General features: G+C 47.9%; 1 pseudogene; it reads right to left on the reverse strand.

Annotated features, from left to right (window-relative positions):
• LOC144891604 (uncharacterized) overlaps positions 1-19,967 on the reverse strand; it is a 30,401-nt pseudogene that overhangs the window by 433 nt on the left and 10,001 nt on the right.

The following is a 19,967-nucleotide window of genomic DNA, read 5'->3' on the forward strand; positions in this document are numbered from 1 at the left end:
GTCCCCATGTGAATGTGTCTATGTTCATTTAAGGCCAATGGATGACTGAAAACCTTAGAACACACGGAACACTTGGGAACACTTATACGGCTTCTCCCCCATGTGAATGAGTTTGTGTGTATTTAAATTTGATGAATGGCTAAAAACCTGAGAACACACAGCACACTTGTATGGCTTCTCTCCCGTGTGAATTAGTTTGTGTGTATTTAAATGTGATGATTGACGAAAATCTTCAGAACACACAGCACACTTGTATGGCTTCTCCCCCGTGTGAATTAGGTTGTGTTTATTTAAGCTGGATGAATGACGAAAATCTTCAGAACACACAGCACACTTGTGTGGCTTCTCCCCCGTGTGAATTAGGTTGTGTTTATTTAAATTTGATAACTGATTAAAAACCTTTGAACACACGGAACACTTGTACGGCTTCTCTCCCATGTGAATTAGTTTGTGTCTATTTAAGCTGGATGAATGACGAAAATCTTCAGAACACACAGCACACTTGTATGGCTTCTCCCCCGTGTGAATTAGTTTGTGTTTATTTAAGCTGGATGAATGACGAAAATCTTCAGAACACACAGCACACTTGTGTGGCTTCTCCCCCGTGTGAATTAGGTTGTGTTTATTTAAATTTGATAACTGATTAAAAACCTTTGAACACACAGAACACTTGTACGGCTTCTCCCCCATGTGAATTAGGTTGTGTTTATTTAAGCTTGATGATTGACGAAAAACCTTTGAACACACAGAACACTTGTATGGCTTCTCTCCCGGGTGAATTAGTTTGTGTGTATTTAAATTTGATCACTGATTAAAAACCTGCGAACACACAGCACACTTGCATGGCTTCTCCCCCATGTGAATTAGTTTGTGTCTATTTAAGCTTGATGAAAGACGAAAATCTTCAGAACACACAGAACATGTGAATGATTTGTCCCCAATGTGAATGTGTTTGTGTTGATTTAAGGCTAATGGACGACTAAAAACCTTTGAACACACAGAACACTTGTACGGCTTCTCCCCCGTGTGAATTCGTTTATGTATATTTAAATTTGATAACTGATTAAAAACCTTTGAACACACATAACACTTGTACAACTTCCCTCGTTGGTTGTTATCTTCATTCGCGGGTTTCAGCAGGTGCAATTCAGTCCTCCCACAACTTGATGTGTCCATCTCCATTTGATCCTTTTGACTTGATGCTGATAACCACAAAATCCTTACAACGCTTGTGCTGATTCTTCACAAATTTTGTCTCAATGTGGACGAGTGTGCAAAATCCTCAGGACACAATGAGCATGTGTTCAACTTCTTCCCAATTTGTTCTTTGGGATGTTGAAATAAAACTGAGTAAGAAAAAAAGGAAAACAGCAGAGAGAGAGAGAGAGAGAGAGCGAGAGAGAGAGAGAGAGAGAGAGAGAGAGAGAGAGAGAGAGGGAGAGAGAGAGAGAGAGAGAGAGCGAGAGAGAGAGAGAGAGCGAGAGAGAGAGAGAGAGAGGGAGAGAGAGAGAGAGAACAGACAATTAGCAAATTAAAAATCAATTACAAAAACCCTTTTTAATGAGCGATCATTCAAATTTCACCACCTCCCTACACCATAACCATGATACGTTACACGTCGTGAATAACTTTTGAAAAATATATTCCATTCACGAAACCTCCGTGGAGTTGATTATTTCCCTGGTGATGATTAAAGGGCATTTACCAATCAATTTCAGATTCCCAAACAGAGGCACCAAGACTTGCTCATAGAGCTTGAAGTTGTTGTCACGTAGTGTGCTTGACTGAGTCTTCATCGTGCCTAATTAGTCTGCGAATAAAGATAGGTCGAGGTGCTTGTCTCTTCACACCCTCTTCAACCTTTTGGAAGATTAGACACTCCGGAATAGTGCAGATAGAAATAGATATAGATGTACATCTCCTGAACGCTGTTATGCATTCCAGAGGGGCATTACATGACAGCTAAATATGACGGATATCAATCTATTCGAATTGAAATAAATACCCCAATGCGATCATTAAACACAAGGCATGTTAATTTTCTGTGCTCAATTTTGAGAAAGAGATAATATTGGCTCTTCTAGAAACAGAAAGAGACAATATTGTCTTTTACGATATGTTGTCACTCGGAAGCAAAAGGTCAGAAACGTTCTCTTCTCTTCGCATCAGAGCTTGCAGGATCATGCGGCAGAATTTTCCAGGCGCCACAAATAAGTCATGTTGCACTCCAGCTTAAATAATGGTTTTGCAAATGCGCCACAAGATAATCTGCTGCAGGATTTAGATAAAAGCAAACAAAATGATACCGTGAAAGGTTGGATCCTGTCTTTACAGAATACTGAGCACAATGAGGAAGGGTGCAGTATGCATCCTTCTGGTAGAATATGGAACTACCCAGACTCTTCCTGTAGCTGGCCGTCTGACCAAACTGAGCAACTGGGCAAGAAGGACCTTTATCAGGGAATGGGCGAAACCCCCAAATCCTGATGTGCAGAGCTGATAGAGAAATACCCAAGAAGACACAAACCTGTAATCGCTGCCAGTGGAGCTTCTACAAAGTATTGATGCAGGGGGTTGAATACCGTTATGTTTGTGGGGGTAGGTGACGAATTGCCATAATGGAGTTAGGATCGTATAGGTTTTAGTATGGAGCATGGACGTGAAGAAGAAGAACCTCGATCTCATAAGTAGGGAACCTGTCAGGTTAACAGTGTTTGCATGTAGCCATAAGGGGCGTGATTCTTGTGTTAACTAGACAGGGCTTAAGATTAATTCCCCAGTGTGGAATTGACCCTTGTGATTTTTCCCGTGTGTTTTGTTTTTTTACATTCATTCAGCCGGCCGTGCAATGGGCTCCATTAACCACAACACCGACAAGCGGATGGAACCCAGCACATTTGCCGATTGAGCTAAGCCCACGCCACAACCACCGACGTAATCCCTCTCACTCTCCCCCTCTGTCTGGTGCTGGTGTCGTGACGGGCGGTCGCGTTTTTCGTGTGCACCATGAAGGGAACATTCGGAGCTTTATTGAGCCTTTACCACGTTGGGGGAAGGGGGTGGGGGGTGTTGTTAGACTCAGTGCTTCTCGAAAACCAGAAAAGAACGAAAACCAGAAAATTGTTTGAGCAGGTCAGACACAAGATTGTAGCCAAGCATGGACAATCTCAAGGCTACAAGTCCATCTCCAGAGACCTTGATGTTCCTGTGTCCACCGTACACAATGTTATCAGGAAGAAATTAGCCAACCTCCCTGGACTTGACCACAAGAGAAAACCTGATCGAAGATTGCAGTGAAGGATTGTTTCAATGTTGGAGAAAGCACCGATATCAACTGCCAAACAGATTCAAACTGACCTTCAGGCACAAGGTACGACAGTGTCAACTCGCACCATCCGTCACCAACTCAATGAATGGAGACACATGAAGACCCCACTGCTGCTGAGAGATAGACATAAGAAAGCCCGACTGGAGTTTGCCAAAACGAACCTGAACAAGCCTAAATCCTTCTGTGAGAATGTCATGTGGACAGATGAGATCAAATTAGAGCTTTCTGGTAAAGCACATCATCTCTATGTTAACAGAAAACAAAATGAAGCTTTCAAAGAAAAACAACACCTTCCCTGCAGTCAAACATGCAGGAGGTTCAGTGATGTTTTGGGGTTGCTGAGCTGCCTCTGGCACTGGGTGCCTTGAATGTGTGCATGGCATCATGAAATCAGGAGATTACCAAGGCATTTTGGAGCACAATGTTCATCCCATTGTCAGAAAGCTGGGTCTCCACCGAAGGTCATGGGTCTTGCAGCAGGACTATGCCCCCAAAAATACTTCAAACAGCACCCAGGAATGGTTCAAGACAAAACGCTGGACTGTTCTGAAGTGGCCAGCAATGAGTCCAGATCTAAATCCCATTGAACACCTGTGGGGAAATCTGAAAACAGCAGTTGGGAGAAGACACACTTCAAATCTGGGAGAACTGGAGCAGTTTGCACAAGAATAGCAGGACAAACTGCCAGTAGAGAGGTGTAGGAAGTGCTTGACTGCAGTTATTTTGTCCAAAGGCTGTGCTAAAATTTCTATTTTCTGATTTAAAGTGACAGATTAAGTTCTGAATCAAAAACAAAGGTTCTGTAATATTAACAGTTAAATATATAATAGTGGAGACCAAATAGTTTCGTCAATTTCAACATATTTTTCGAGAAAACTGTGAGTTATTTGAAAAAATAGTGCAAGGGTGCCAATAATTTTGAACACGAGTGGACCATTATATTCAAGAAAGAATATCACACAGATCACTGACAAAGAAAGAGAAAGCAAAGGCCTATTAGGCCAAGTAAAAAAAAAAAAATGTTCCTCGTCCCTGCCCGCTTCCTTTTTGGTCGCCGCCTACTTTTATTTACTATTTAATTTAATTATAATTTAATTTTTACGAAAGCGAGAACACACCAACCTAGAATACCATAAGCTAATTGAGTATTCTCAAGGGCTGTTTCAATTAACCAACTGTTCATATTTCAAGAAAGCTGCATGGAAGAGCGTTTACGCAAGTATCTTGCATCTCAGTGACCATATCAGGAAGTACGCATCATATCTGGACAAGCACGTCAGCACCAGCCAGGCTGCACATGCGAGAAAATCCAGTCGTACAGATGTTGATTACTGGGAAGTATACTCAGCCATGCCATTCATCAATGCAACACAAAATGCACGATATCGGGATTTGCACAATGCCGTGCTACATGGCAACCCATATGAAGCAATATTCATGAATGACTTTGCACCAGCAGACAGACGGAGACGAAGTGAATATGTTAATGAAGTGATATTTCCGTGCAAGTCGATCCGATACACGTACACAGGACTTCACTCCCATCTGCATTTTGTATGGAAGCTGGATATGGATGACAGTAAAACTCAGCGTCAGCAGAAGATTGACAAGACCAAGGAAACTTTGAAAGCTGAATTTCCTTTGTATCACAGCCGAGCCGTGAAGCGAGAGTTCATTCAGCACTTTGGAAAAACCACAGGGGTTAAGAGTGATGTTCTCTGCGAGGCGTACAGGCGCTTACCTGCCGATAGATCTGCAGCAAACACTTTGTCTGAGTCTCAAGTGGATGAGAGAATTCAGAAACTCCTTGATGATGAAGACCCGGATCTAGTTTCGGATCTACGACTAACAAATAGAGGACGACCTGAAGAATATCAAGACTTTCTCCAAAGATGCCAAGCATTTGTGCAAGGGAAAATAGAAACAGCAGTGGATGACAGACGGCATGATGCTGTTGATGAAAATGGTGAAAGTATTGTTCATCTTGCCATGGCAATGGGTGCTGAAGATCTTTATGAACAAGTGAAGAAAGAGTGCACAGAGGGAATTGCCATACCATCTGTACAGTGGCTACGGTTGCAGTTTTGGCTAACCCGTACCTCAGCAGCTGCTCATAAGAACACTGGGCGCCGAAAGATAAAGATGATGGTAGCTGCAAGACAGTTCAGAAAATTTCATGTAGATGCCCATTATGCATCAGCAGTCTTTCGGTATGAGAAGGAATTTTGCGTGAGATTTAGAGACCACACCACCTTTGTATGCGAGGATGTCAAGCATACCGTCAAAGTCGGTGAACCCGGTTTTCCTGTTGCTGCAGTGGAACGTGGGAAAAGAGTCATTGTAGGGATGAATCAGACAATCCAAGTTGGGGACCATGACTTTACTAAGTTTTCGCTGTCTCCATCTGTAAGCCTGGATGTGGATGTGCCAGACAGTATAGAAGGAAGTTTTTACCATGGACAGGTACATGTCGGGTTAAAGGAAATTGCCTTTCAAGCTTCATCTTCTCTAAGGCATGCTACTGAATTGAATATAGCTCTCAGTTCAGATGGAAAGACCAAGCCAGTGGAATGCCATTACCATGATGGTGGACCCGACCACAACCTAAGGTTTACAAGGACACAGCTCAGTCAGGTAGCCTATTTTCTACACAAAGATTTGGATCTTCTTACTTTGGTTCAAACACCTCCCCACCATAGTTGGAAGAATCCTGCAGAAAGGGTAATGTCGAACTTGAATCTGGGCCTACAAGGGGTTGGGATTATGCGATCAGAAACGGCCACAAAGGAGAAGGAACTGAAGGGTGCCAATAATTTAAAGGCCATCCGTGAGCTAGGAAAGAAGTTTCCTCGTCTGAAAGATGAGGTCATTGATGCGATTCAACCAGCCATAGTACTTTTAAACACTGTGTTCGCAAGACTACGACTGAAGCAGAAAAACTTCAAAGTGTTTTCAGGCGCAAGTAGTCAGCAGCTTACTGAAATGGTGGACAATTTGAAGCGGATTGATGAAGAGTTTGACACAACTCTAATCCTGGACACATCCAAACCATGTAAACAATCTAGAAAGATAAAAGCCTTCATGGATCGTCACTGCAAAATGGGACAATACCAGTTCAGCATCAAGAAGTGCACAGATGAGGACTGCGTTTGCGGAAAACTAAGATCACCGCTGGAGGTGTTTGATCAGTTGCACCACCTTCCATTTCCTGTCCCGTTTCGAGACCATTACAAGAGCTTTGAGGTATGATTGTCATGAGTAATGTGAAATCCACTGTAATGTTTCTAAATATTTATGGACAAATTTACTTGGCATAGTAGAAATATAAAATGCATTGTGATCAGTTGCTCTACCACAAACTGGGGAAAGCTTTTAAGCATTGCATTTGCTCCCTGAGAATAGAATGTCAAAATATTTGATCGATACAACTTTATGTACTTGCTAATTTCAGGAGGAAAATTCAAGTCATCTCTTTGAAAGAAATGTGAAATACCTTGCTATATCAATAGCTAAAATATGAACGTACTTAGAATGTAGTTAAAAACCAAACTTAAAGATTGAATCTTCAAAAAGATGTGTCAACCCTTTTGTTTTTTAATGAATGTTACCATCTATGTCTCTGCCTGTTCTTACACTTCAGGATTTGTATGGGAAGAACGTGGATGCAGATGAAAAGCATGTGCCTTCAAAACTGGAGAAAGCTGCCAAGCGTCACAGCATGCCATTTCCCCCCTCAGCACAGAAGGCCAACAATGTGAAGACTGTTGTACAGGTGAGTTAAAAAGTGACTTCATACCCATACTTTTTATTACAATCACAAGGGTTACTGTTTGACGTACACTCTTATTCAGTGAAACTATTACAATGTTAATACCAAATTTAAATAGTGAGATGACTTTATTTTTAAAACAAGAAAATATTTAATATATCTAATATATCAACAACTCAAATTTCACAGAGCTTTTTAATATTAAAATGCATTGCAACTTTGCATCAAACATCTTTCTGACTCTGCCTACCAACATCACATGGTTGAAATGCAGATGCTACACACAACATTTCATAACAAATATGTGGAGTGGTCAAGCCATGCCTGTCACATTCAAAATTAAGATGCAAAGTCCTTTGTTTATTATGAGCTCACTGCAATCTTTCTCCTTTCTGTTAGTGTGAAGAATGCCTGAAGTGGCGTGTCTGCTATACTGCTCGAGTACTTAAAGGAGAGAAGAAACATCAACTTGAGAGGGAACTGGAGCAGATGTCCTACTCATGTGGAGCATGCTTCAGTGATATTGAACATCATGGAGAAGGGAACATCTTTGACTTGGTGTATGTAAATGACAAGCTAACGTGTGAGATGCCCATTGAGGCACCCTACTATGCCACTTTCTGTGATCCATTATGTTTTTATTGTGGCAGTGAACTTAATCTTAAAGAGACTACTGGTGATTATCCTCTATGTGAGGTATGTGAGGGACAGGGCAAGGCTGCAAAGAAGAAGATTACTAGAGCCTTTGCACCTGGTTGTATCACATATGGTGTAGGTTGTATCACAGGCATACTACTCCTGAATGGTACATGTGCTGATTGAGATTAGTATTTATGTAAATGCACATAACATTAGGGTTATTTGCATGGCTTGATAAGTATGGTCCATTTACATTTTTTAAAACCAAAGACAAATGAAATGTCTTGCCAAAATGTATAAATATTAAGTATACTGTTGGTTCCAGAAACTGAATACTCCCAATATTAGCAAATGCTGGGTCGTTCAGTCCAGTACATGCTTGTACAAATATTATCCCTTGTTCTGAAAGTTTGGTATTCATACTTTGACATACATATTTATAACAGTGGCTCTTGTAAGTTTGAAGAAGAGAGAACTGAGAAGGAAAGAAAATCACAATTTCATTTTTTGCATAAGTAAAGCAGTGCATGGTTAGAATGTTTAAAATGGTTCTCACTTTATGGATGACATGTACAAGATTGACATAAGTCTCACTGGGATTTCTTACTTTAATATTTATGGAACAGACCATAAGATAGACCAAGTCCTATGGTCATTAGTTTCACTATGTGGGGGGAGGGCAAACTGTTGATTAAACATATATTATTTAGTCCCACTTTTGGTTTTGTAAGAGGGAAGGATCAGCCTTCCAATGAAACTACAGTAGTTGTTTTTTAGGATTTCATCAATCTTTTGGTCTGTTCTCTGAGTAGTCCCCAATATGAACAATTCTTGTACTATTAGTGTATTATTGTGTATTTATATTAAACAAGGACACATACCAAATTTAAACATTGTCATTGTTTCTTTTTTGTTTTTAATATTCAAATATAGTTTGTCCGGTGTAACACATGACATGTTCCATTGATTGATTCTATTCATATGCCATTTCAGTTAAAACATATTGTTGTGGATATGAGAATGGTTTTTTTTTTTGGTTGTTGTAGTGTAAATTGTTGTAAAGATCACCCTTTGTAAATGTCATGATCCTTGTAAATACCTCCGTAGTGTAAAGGTCAAAGGGCGTCTCGGTAGTCATTCCATAAACACCACATTGCAGGACCCGATAAAACCCTTGTTCAGTAGCTTATATCTTATTATGTGTCTTAGGGTAAGGCTGTGTCTCCCATTAATTGAAATACTCCATTGCACCAAGTGAAATAAGAGTAGATCCCCTTTCATTTCATTTCAATGGCCAACTGCATTTTGGGCGGTTTTCTTCAACCACCATTGGCCACGAGGCAGGGCTGGGGAAGAAAGGCGGGTCCCCACCTCGTCAGAGAGGGGAGGAGTGGCCCGGCCCCGAACAACCAACCAAGCACGAGGGGTTTGTTTTGAGAGGGCGGAGGAAGAGCGATCGGGGAGGTTCGCAAAGGTTCAAGGGTGGGGCTATATAAAACCCGTTGCATCAGCCCCCACCGGGAGTTGCGCGAGAGATGAGTCGAAGAGATGAGCTGAAAGGCTGAGCTGAGCGCGTAGAGAGGTCCATGACAAGAGCTGAGTTGGTCGTCAGGGGTGGTCAGTGGTTGCGTTGAGTGGTTGCGTTGAGTTGTCGGTGGAGAAAGAGTGGTTGGACCAAGAAAGAGAGAGGAGAGAACCCGTCACGCCAGACCCCCCACCAGCGCGTCGGCTCCGACCGTGATCCGACCCGTGATCCGACCCGTGATCCCGCGCACACGACAGGATCGGTGGCATCAGCGGCCGTCGAGGTCCAGCCCGACGTCCCATGCGGGATCAAGCTCCAGCCAGCTCCATGCCGTCCTCCCCCTCCAGCCACACACCTCCTTCCAGCCAATCCACTCAGCAATTCCCCACGTGAGTCTGTGTCTTCGTTTGTTCTGTCCTGGGTAGTAACTAAGTCTGTATAAGCTAGTAATTTTCACTGTGTCACCTGCGTCTCATGTCCCCTGTAAATAATCGTGACTGCTCTTTTTGCTTATGTGTGTAAATAATAATAAATCCCGTTACTCTTCTGTACGTCTTCTTCCTCTTTGCATTCGGTCGCTTTAGAGTTTTCCAGATTGAGTAGCTGTGGCGCGATACGGCCAACGTTGGGTGAATCGGGTTTAGTGGGGAACAACTGTTCGGCCGCGGTTATACCTCCGCTCGGTAAAATAACATCTAATCCGCGGACCGTAACAATATATTTATTTGCTAATTTGGAAATGAAATTGCAGGCCTTTCGGTAACAATCAACACTGGCATGTTTCACATTACATTGGACAAACTATAGAGTCTTTAAGTCAGCTACAGTGGTCATTCAATTCATGGCAGCCATCTTGGAAAAAAATAGCAAAAAAAATGAAAATATTAAATAGTAAGGACCTCCCTCCTCCTTTTTTAAAAAAGTCCGGATGAGAAACATTTTTTCTTCTTTACTTGGCCTGATATTATTCATATGATAATCTGTGAAAAAATGCCTCCATAAACTAAGAAAATAAAAGATAAAAGAAACACAGATGCCTTCCATGTTGATCGATGTCCATGTATACATACTTTGCCCAAAGTAATTGGCACTTACCACCATGGTGTGGAACTTTCTGGATGTCAAAGCAAACGCCTCACCAACTGCTCGCACCTATATGGTTTTCCCACCTGGAAAACGTGCAATTCACCAGATGATGCATCATGTCATGCAAAGCGTTAACCTAATGAAAATGTAACGGCTTGAAAAAAATATGATTCTTCATGAAATGGCCTTCCTTTAAAATCTCATGCACAATCATACAGGTTATATGATCAAATATTAACATGCATTATCAAAACTGCATATTGTACGTACTTTACTTCGAATGACAAAGCAAATCTGTAATTGTGTTGAAAAACAACAACTGACTTTACAACAAATCTTGCTTGATATCCATTACCAAGGAACCTCCTGGAAATCTCGTGTTAATGAAGGAAAAAAAGACTCATCTCTCGAAAGCGTTTGGACTTGCACAGATTTTCCTCATCCCCGTTTGTATTGTCTAATTTAATTTAAATATGAGATAAAATGGAGGGGCAATGCACCGGTAAAGGGTAGCTATGTTTCTCTCTCTCGCCCCCTGCTGGCCGTTTGTGTCTTGGGGCGTGGCAAGATGGCAGCTGCGCATGTGTGGTGAGGTGTGAGCTGCTCCAACCTTCAATCTTTCTACCCCCCCCCCCCCCCCCCACCCCCTTGCTCGTTGTTCTTCTTACTTTCGGTTTTTCCACTTTTCTTTTTAAGCCTCACGTTGTCTACTCTCTGTCTGCCCCCACCACTCCAGTTCAACAAACCCGCTATGACAACGACTCATCCCCCCCCAGCTCCCCGCCCATTCTTCCCCCCCCCCTCCACCCACTCCCCCCACCCCACACCCCCCGCCCACTCCCCCCACCCACACCCCCCCCTCCCCCCCTTACATCCCTCGCCTGTGTTGCTGTCTCGATTCTTTCTCTTCCAGCGTCTTCTCCTTTTTCCTCTGAGATACAGAGAGAGAGAGAGAGCCCACGCCTTGTGGTGAGATCGACGGGTGAGTCGTATTCCTTTCGACACTCTAAGGAGTTGCGATGGGTTTTCGCCCCTTTCCTCATTAAGAGGTGTGTTTTACCGCGTTCGTTTTCTCGTGCTGGTACATGCCGAGTGGCATTTTCCTTGCGGTTTTTTCCCCCCTGCTTTTACAGAAAACTGTACCCAACCCCTCCCTTTTCTCCCGACCCCTCCCTTTTTTCCCCCGACCCCAACTCGGCTTAGTCCAGGTAATTTGAATTAGTAAAATGTCGACACGTTCCCCGTATGTGGCTTTCGAAGCTCTCACACGGAAGCATGGTGTGGGTGTGTGTTCCTCCCGATGAGGTTAGTGTGGAACACATTGTTATTGCTATTGGGAATATCATTGGGATGGAAAAGATCCGTGCAGCGTCACGAATGAATAAACGTATCGTTGTGGGAGCTGTGCTCGCACGACAAAGCCAGACAAAATGGACGACACAGGAACAAAGTTTCACTGAGCTATTTATTTAGTTCAAAACCAAAGAACTCAAAAGCACTGAATCAGCCCATCGAACGGGCGGCAATTTATAAGGCAAACTCAACACACAAAAAGCCACGCCTCTCAGGCGGGGCGTGGTATGCAAATAGGTAAGCCACGCCTCTCAACGGGGCGTGGTGTGCAAGACAAGCGTCCGCCCAGGAAAGGCAAGTCTGGACACGCCCGGGCGAGTCCGGACAAGCGACCGCTCACTGGTTGCGTCATCGGCCGGTGCAGGGTAATTGTGCCATGCTTCCAGTAACCGCTACATGCGCCCCCCCAGAATTAACATGCACCGGGAGAGTCAGTTTGAGGGGGGTCCTGATGACCCGGCCGAAACGACCCCTGGCGATTCGTGTGGGGGTGGGAGGTGGCGTGGCGGTGGATGGTCGGGCGGGGGGCTTGGTTGATGGGGGATGGCCCCGTCATGGAGGAAGGGCCAAACGTGGAGATTGGTCGAGGTCCAAATGGGCCGGCTTGACGCGGTCCATGGAGATGCGGTCTGGCTTGCCGCCGATGTCGATGATGAATGACTTGTCGTCCCTCTTCAGGACCCAGAAAGGTCCATCGTACGGCGGCCGGAGCAATCCCCGGTGTGCGTCGTGCCGGATAAAAATGTACTCCGCATTGCGAATTGTTGGGGGGACGTGCGGTTGGGGGCAGCCGTGGTGGGACGTGGGCATGGGGGCAAATCTCCTGGCGGCCTCCTGGAGGACCGAGCATTGGCGAGCCGTGGACCTGGGACCGGTGGCGTCAGGGATGAATTCGCCCGGCATGCGCAGTGGCTGGCTGTAGACCAGCTCGGCGGTGGAAGCCTGGAGGTCCTCTTTAGGGGCCGTTCGGAGGCCCAATAGGACCCACGGGAGCCTGTCGGCCCAACCGTCGTCCTGGAGGCTGGCCCTGAGAGCGGCCTTCATCGAGCGGTGGAACCGCTCGCACAAGCCGTTGGCTTGGGGGTGGTAGGCTGTGGTGCGGGGAAGCTTGACCCCCAAGGCTTGGGCGACCATGCCCCAAAGCTCAGAGGTGAATTGCGGGCCTCTGTCGGAGGAGATGTCCGAGGGGTCACCGAAGTGGGCAATCCAAGTGCCAACGAGGGCCTGCGCCACGTCGGCGGATGTTGTTGATGCCAGCGGGATGGCCTCCGGCCACCTGGTGGTCCTGTCCACCATCGTGTGGAGGTGGGTGAAGCCCCGCGAGGAGGGAAGGGGTCCCACCAGGTCCACATTGACGTGGTCGAAGCGCCACGCGGGCACGTCGAATGGTGCCAACGGGGCCTGGGTGTGCCGGTGGACCTTCGCGCGCTGGCAGGCAACACAGGCATTGGCCCAGTCGCGGATGTCTTTATGGAGCCCGTGCCAGACGAATTTCGCTGCCACGAGCTTCTGTGATGCTTTCCAGCCCGGGTGGGAAAGGCCGTGGAGGGCGTCAAAAATGTGCCGCTGCCATCCGGTGGGCACGATGGGGCGAGGTTGGCCCAGGGAAACATCGCACAGGAGAACTGTGCCTGTGTCCTTGAAGGGGACGTCGGCCAACCGCAGGCCTGTGTCCGCTGTCCGGAGGGCTTGCCCCATGGGGTCGGCGGTCTGGTCGGCCACCATGCGGGCGAAGTCCACACCCAGGTGGACGGCGTTCGTGCCGGACTGGGAGAGGCAATCGGCCACAGCGTTGTCCTTGCCCGCAACGTGCCGGATGTCCGTCGTAAATTCGGACACGGCGGAGAGGTGGTGCTGCTGGCGGGCCGACCACGGCTCCATAACCTTGGCCATGGCGAAGACCAGGGGTTTGTGGTCCACAAACGCCGTGAACGGGCGGCCCTCCAAAAGATGGCGGAAGTGGCGAACGGCCAGGTAAAGGCCGCGGAGCTCGCGGTCGAAAGTGCTATACTTGCGCTCGTTAGGTCAAAGCTGCCGGCTGAAGAAGGCCAGTGGTTGCCAAGCCCCATTCACCCACTGTTCATGCACGGCGCCCACCGCGTTGTCGGAAGAGTCCGTGGTGAGGGCGATGGGTGCGCCGAGCGCCGGGTGTGCCAGCCTGGTCGCGTTGGCGAGGCCCAGCTTAGCGCCCGTGAATGCCGCGTCCATCTCTGTGGTCCACGTGACGTCGTGCTTGGCCAGCTTGCCCCGGAGGGCCTCGTACAGGGGGCACATGAGTTGGGCGGCGCGAGGCACGAACCGGTGGTAAAAGTTTACCATCCCCAAAAATTCCTGTCGGCCCTTGATGGAGCAAGGGCGCGGGAAACTTGTGACTGCCTCCACCTTGGTAGGCAGCAGGACGGCCCCGCGCTTCGTGATGCGGTGCCCCAGGAAGTCGACGGCCGTTACGCCAAACTGGCATTTCGCCGGGTTGATGATGAGGCCGTGCTGGCCGATGCGCTCAAAAAGCGTGCGCAGGTGAACGAGGTGCTCCGCCCGGGAAGTACTGGCGATGAGAATGTCATCCAGGTAGACAAACAGAAAGGTGAGATCGCACAGCACACTGTCCATCAGCCGCTGGAAGGCCTGGGCCGCGTTCTTTAGGCCGAACGGCATTCAGAGGAACTCGAAGAGGCCAAAAGGTGTAATTACAGCCGTCTTCGGAACGTCGGCCGGCCGGACAGGTACCTGGTGGTAGCCCCGAATAAGGTCGACCTTGGAGAAGATCACCCGCCCCGCCAAACGGGCCGAAAAGTCCTGTATGTGTCGTATCGGGTACCGGTCGGGGGTGGTGGTGTCGTTGAGGCGGCGGTAATTGCCGCATGGTCGCCATCCGACTCCCGGTTTGGGCACGATGTGCAGGGGCGAGGCCCACGCGCTATTCGAGCGTCACACAATGCCCAATCGCTCCAGCGTGTCAAATTCCACCTTCGCCATGGCGAGTTTAGCCGGGTCGAGGCGACGAGCCCTGGTGTAGACCGGTGGACCTGTGGTTGGGATGTGGTGTTCGACGCCGTGCTTGACGGTGACGGCCGAAAACGTTGGCTGCATAAGGGCGGGAAACTCAGCGAGTAGGCGGGTGAAATCGTCCATGGCCGGGAGCGCGAAGGCTAGCTTGGTCGGAGCGGAGCCGCTCAATGAGCAAGCGAGCGAGCTGAAGGTCTCCGCGTTGATGAGCCGACGCCATTTGACGTTGACCAAAAGCCCATGCGCGCAAAGAAAATCTGCACCCAGCAAGGCCATGGGCACGTTCGCCGTGATGAAGTCCCACCTGAAGCGCTGGCCCCCGTAGCAGAATGCGATGCTGCGCGAACCGAAGGTGCGGACGGAGGAGCCGTTTGCGGCGACCAAGGCGGGGCCGCACAGCGCGGCCTGTTTGTCCTGCACGGAGGCGGGTATCACGCTCAGCTGAGCGCCGGTGTCACACAAAAAATGCTGCCCGGACTCCATGTCCGTGATAAACAGAAGGCTGCCTGAATGGCCGACGCTCATGGCAGGCAGCAAGCGCCGGCCTGGTCGTTTCCCGACCTGCCGAAAGTGCATGGTGGGCGGCATGTTCTGGCCTTCTGCCCAAAACTGGCGTGGTAATAGCACATGGTCCGCTCTGGTGGAGGGTCCGGCGGTCGCGTCGGGTTTGGTCGACGGGGCGTCGCGGCGGCCGCCGCCGTCAGTGGCGCGGACTCGGCCGGTGGAGGTGCTGGTCGTGGTGCGGGCATTGCCTCGGTCGGCCCAGGGTCCCAGGCGGCCGCTCCGACGTGTCGCCTGGCCGAGAAAAATTTATCGGCCTCCTTCGCCAGGGCGCGAGGGTCCGTGATGGGCGAGTTAGCCAAAGCTAACCGTACCTGCCCGGGTAGCCGCTGGAGGAACAGCTCACGGAAGAGGAAGTCCGGGCTGTGGTCACCGAGAAGAGCAAGCATGTGGTCCATGCTTTCGGATGGACGGGCCTCGCCCAGCTCCGGGAGGTGTAGTAATTGTCGCGCGCATTCGGTCTCCGTGAGTCCAAACGCACTGAGGAGTAGGCCTTTGAGCGCGCCATATTTGTCGGCGTTCAGCAGGTTCTGTAGGAAGCTCAGGACCCGGGCAGCGGTGGAGGCGGTGAGCGCGGAGACCACATGATGGTAGCGCGTCGTGTCCTCCGTGATTTTCCACAGGGCGAATTGAAAATCCGCTTGAGCAAACCAAACGGCCGCGTGCGACTCCCAAAAGCCCGGGAGCTTCAAAGCTACAGCTGACTCCATTGCCGTGTTCTTCGAAAGGGGTCACCAATTGTGGGAGCTGTGCTCGCACGATAAAGCCAGACAAAATGGACGACACAGGAACGAAGTTTCACTGAGCTATTTATTTAGCTCAAAACCAAAGAACTCCAAAGCACTGAATCAGCCCATCGAACGGGCGGCAATTTATAAGGCAAACTCAACACACAAAAAGCCACGCCTCTCAGGTGGGGCATGGTATGCAAATAGGTAAGCCACGCCTCTCAATGGGGCGTGGTATGCAAGACAAGCATCCACCCGGGAAAGGCAAGTCTGGACACGCCCGGGCGAGTCCGGACAAGCGACCGCTCGCCGGTTGCGTCATCGGCCGGTGCAGGGTAATTGTGCCATGCTTCCGGTAACCGCGACATCGTGGTTTTTTAAAGCCGAGGAAAGCCTCGTGCTTGAGGTTGTCGCGGCTGGTCTGTCCACAGACAATGGACATTTCGTCTTAGTTTCCCCACTCGATACCCCAGCTGTTAAAATACTCCTATCCAACGTCCCCCCGTTTCTAAAAAATGAGTCGCTGTTAGCGGGACTATCGCGCTATGGTACAGTCATGTCTCAGATCAAGATGCTGCCGCTTGGCTGTCGGAGTGAACAGGCGAAGCACGTCATGTCTTTCCGACGCCAGGCATACATTGTACTTCCCACATCCAACGTGGATAAAGTATTAAACGTGGTAATTAAATCCCGTAGAAAAGATCACGACTATCAAGTATATGCGTCAACTGAGACATTAAAATGCTTCACTTGTGGAAAGTTCGGACATTTAAAACGTTTCTGTCGCCAAACTGCATCCTCTGTGACCGAGCAGACAGGCTCTCTGGACAATACTGTGCCCCCTCTACCTCCCAACACTGACGGACAAACTACCCCAACTACTGTCTCAGATCCCCCACCACCTCCCAACACTGACGGGCAAACTCCCACAACTACTGTTTCAGATGACATCGTCCCAAATTTAACGACCGCTGATAATACGAACATGAACATCTGGGATGGGTTTACACTTGTTTCCTCATTAAGGAAGAGAAAAACACCCCAGGATTCATTTACACCTCGTAAAGAAAAGGTGGTAGTTTTTTAGTCAAACACTGCGGGAATGCCTCTGTCCGACCAAACTACTACCAGCAACCAGTACAAACTGCTCATGCATGAGAATGTAGATCCCCAGCCTTTACCTGAGACTTTCCCCCACAATGCAATGGAGGAAAATTACATCCCTCCTCAAGGGAAAAGTAAAACTGTTCCGTGTCCTCCTTCTGTGAATGATGCCGAAGTGCATCAAGACCCGATTGTAAAAATAGGAGGAAACGTGATGGCAGAGAACCTGATCGTACCTCCAGCGCCCCCAATTTCTGAGCATAATGAAAATATTGTTGCGGATTTGAGAATCCTGTGTTTTTAATGTAAATATCACCCTGTGTAAATGTATTAATTATTGTAAATACCTCAGTTTTGTGTGTAAAGGTCAAAGGTCGTCCTCTTAGTTAATCCATCGCAAGCACGTAGAAAATCATATACCCTTCTAAATAGTTATTTCTTATTCTATGTAGTTTAAGGCTCTGTTTCCCATTAGTTGACTCTGCATTGCACCGAATTGAAATAAGATAGATCCCCTTTCAATTGCCCAAAACCTCCATTGCCGACCGCATTGCCAACCGCATTACCAACTACACCAGTCCTCCATTACGCACGCGGTCAGCTCGGAGAAGAAAGGCGTGTCTCCACCTCGTCATCAGATGGAGGAGTGAACCAGCCCCGATCAACCAACCAAGGATGAGGGGTTTGGCTTGAGAGGGCGGAGAGAGAACGATCGGGCAGTTTCGCGAACGTTCCAGGGTGTGGCGCTATATAACCCGTCACGCGACGCCCCCACCTCAGATGATTGAGGGAGTGAGATGAGTGAGCAGTCCACCGGAGTCCAGTTGAGGAGGAGCTGGGATGCGCGTTTGAACCAACCGCAGCTTTGAACCAACCGCAGCTTTGAGACCACCGCAGTTTCGACACGCAGGCTTGACACGCAGCTTTGACACGCAGCTTTGACACGCAGCTTTGACATGCAGCTTTGACACGCAGCTTCGACACACAGCTTCGACCCGCTGTTAGTGTTCCGTGGGAACCAGATTGCGGTGGCATCGGTGGCCGTCGAGATTGAGCCTGACGTCCTGCACGGGAGCAAGCTCCAGCTGAACCTTCCTCCCTTTCCAGCCATTCGTACCTGCCTTCATTCCCCATTCGTGTAAGTCTGATTGTCATCTGTTTTGTGTGTCTTGTCCTGGGGTATAAGTAGGCTTGTATAGGTAAGCTAGTATTGCACTGTGTCTTCTTCTGTAAATTCTTTTCGTATTTTTCCTCCTCCTTGGTTTCTTTTGACTTGTACATAATAGTTAGTAATAAATCCTGTTATTTCCTACCCATGTCTTCTTCTTCTTCTTCCTTGTCCGTTCGTCCTTGTCTTTTCCACATTGAATACCTGTGGCGTGATTTTGGCCAACGACTAAGAATCGGGTCTAGTCTGTTAATGGTTTGATCCGCGGCTGCTAATCCGCTCGGCAATTAACATCTTGTCCGCGGTCTCAAACGAGGTTGCTCACCTGCCTCCCTGGAGGGAGCTGGGCAGCTTCAGGACTCACGTCGGTCAGGCACAGACAAGGGGATTAATCCCCCCTTGGTAAGTGGAAAAAGGGCCGACGGGGAGATCCGTAACAATTCGGAGATCCGGAACGTCTAACCCCAGCAGTACCTGTGCCGGCCGTCTTGCGTAACATGCCTGAGCACATTGGTAAAACTGACGGAGAACCTCAAACTGTCAAACCGGTTATGGTTTCCCCCCCCCCCAACCCCCCCCCCCCTTCCCACCCAACCCCCCCCCCCCCCCACTACCCGATTCCACTACCCCCTCCTGCTCCTATTAATATGGAGCAAGATGACACCTGCACACCACAAGTTACCTCAGAGCCCCAAGCACCAGGAATTGAAAGTTTCCCAGACAGTGGTTCCGACATGTCTGATGAGGAATCTTACGAAATTGAGGAGTTCCCTACAACAAGTGAATCCAATGTATTACCAGCCCAAATATTGAAATTCCTCAACCACACTTTTAGAAAGAGACACGTAGACATTAAAGATCACTTTTCTGACCTGGACGGGTTTATCGACACGGCAAGGAACATCATCCGACAGCCCAGCGACCACCATTTCACAGAAGCCCAATGTAGCAGGCTGAAAAAGTACATTGTGAGAGCAAAAGATGAACTAAAAAAACGAGTTTTGGAAGCTTAAATATAAATGGAGGCGCGAGTCATCTGCGCAAACTCCAAGTGGTGAACCTTGCACTACACAAAAAATTAGACGTACTTTTCTTACAGGAAACCCACACTACGCTAGCAACCCATGCAGAATGTGACCGGATGATGAAAACGACCAACTTTTTTAGTGATTCCAATTCCCGAACTGCGGGAGTGGCTTTTCTTTTGAATCCCCATTTCCATCCATCAAAACTTTCCTTTAAAACATAATCCCAGGGCACCTAGCCTCCCGAGAATTTGTTATTAATAACATAAATTTTACTTTGTTGAACGTTTATGCCCCTTCAAATAGCACGGAGCGGCAACGCTTCTACGCTAGATTAGGGCTCTATATCAGGCAAATAGACCTGCACAGGTGTATTATAATGGCAGGTGATTTTAATTGCACTCTGCAACCAAACCTAGACAGGAACAGTACGGAACCCCATCCCGGACCAGCTAAATTATTAGCAGAGATAATAAGGGATTTTAAGCTTCAGGATCTTTGGCGGCAACAAAATCCCACAACGCATCAATTTACCTGGAGCAAGATCACAAACAACCAAGTATCACTAGCTAGGCTCAACCAGATCTATATAAATTCACCATTTTTTAATCTCTCCCCTACCACTGGAATTTTGCCCTCTGGTTTTTCAGATCACCATTTAATTACTGTGAATTA

This window comes from Myxine glutinosa, chromosome 4, assembly GCF_964187855.1.
Source record: "Myxine glutinosa chromosome 4, kmMyxGlut1.1, whole genome shotgun sequence".
In the NCBI taxonomy this organism is placed as follows: domain Eukaryota; kingdom Metazoa; phylum Chordata; class Myxini; order Myxiniformes; family Myxinidae; genus Myxine; species Myxine glutinosa.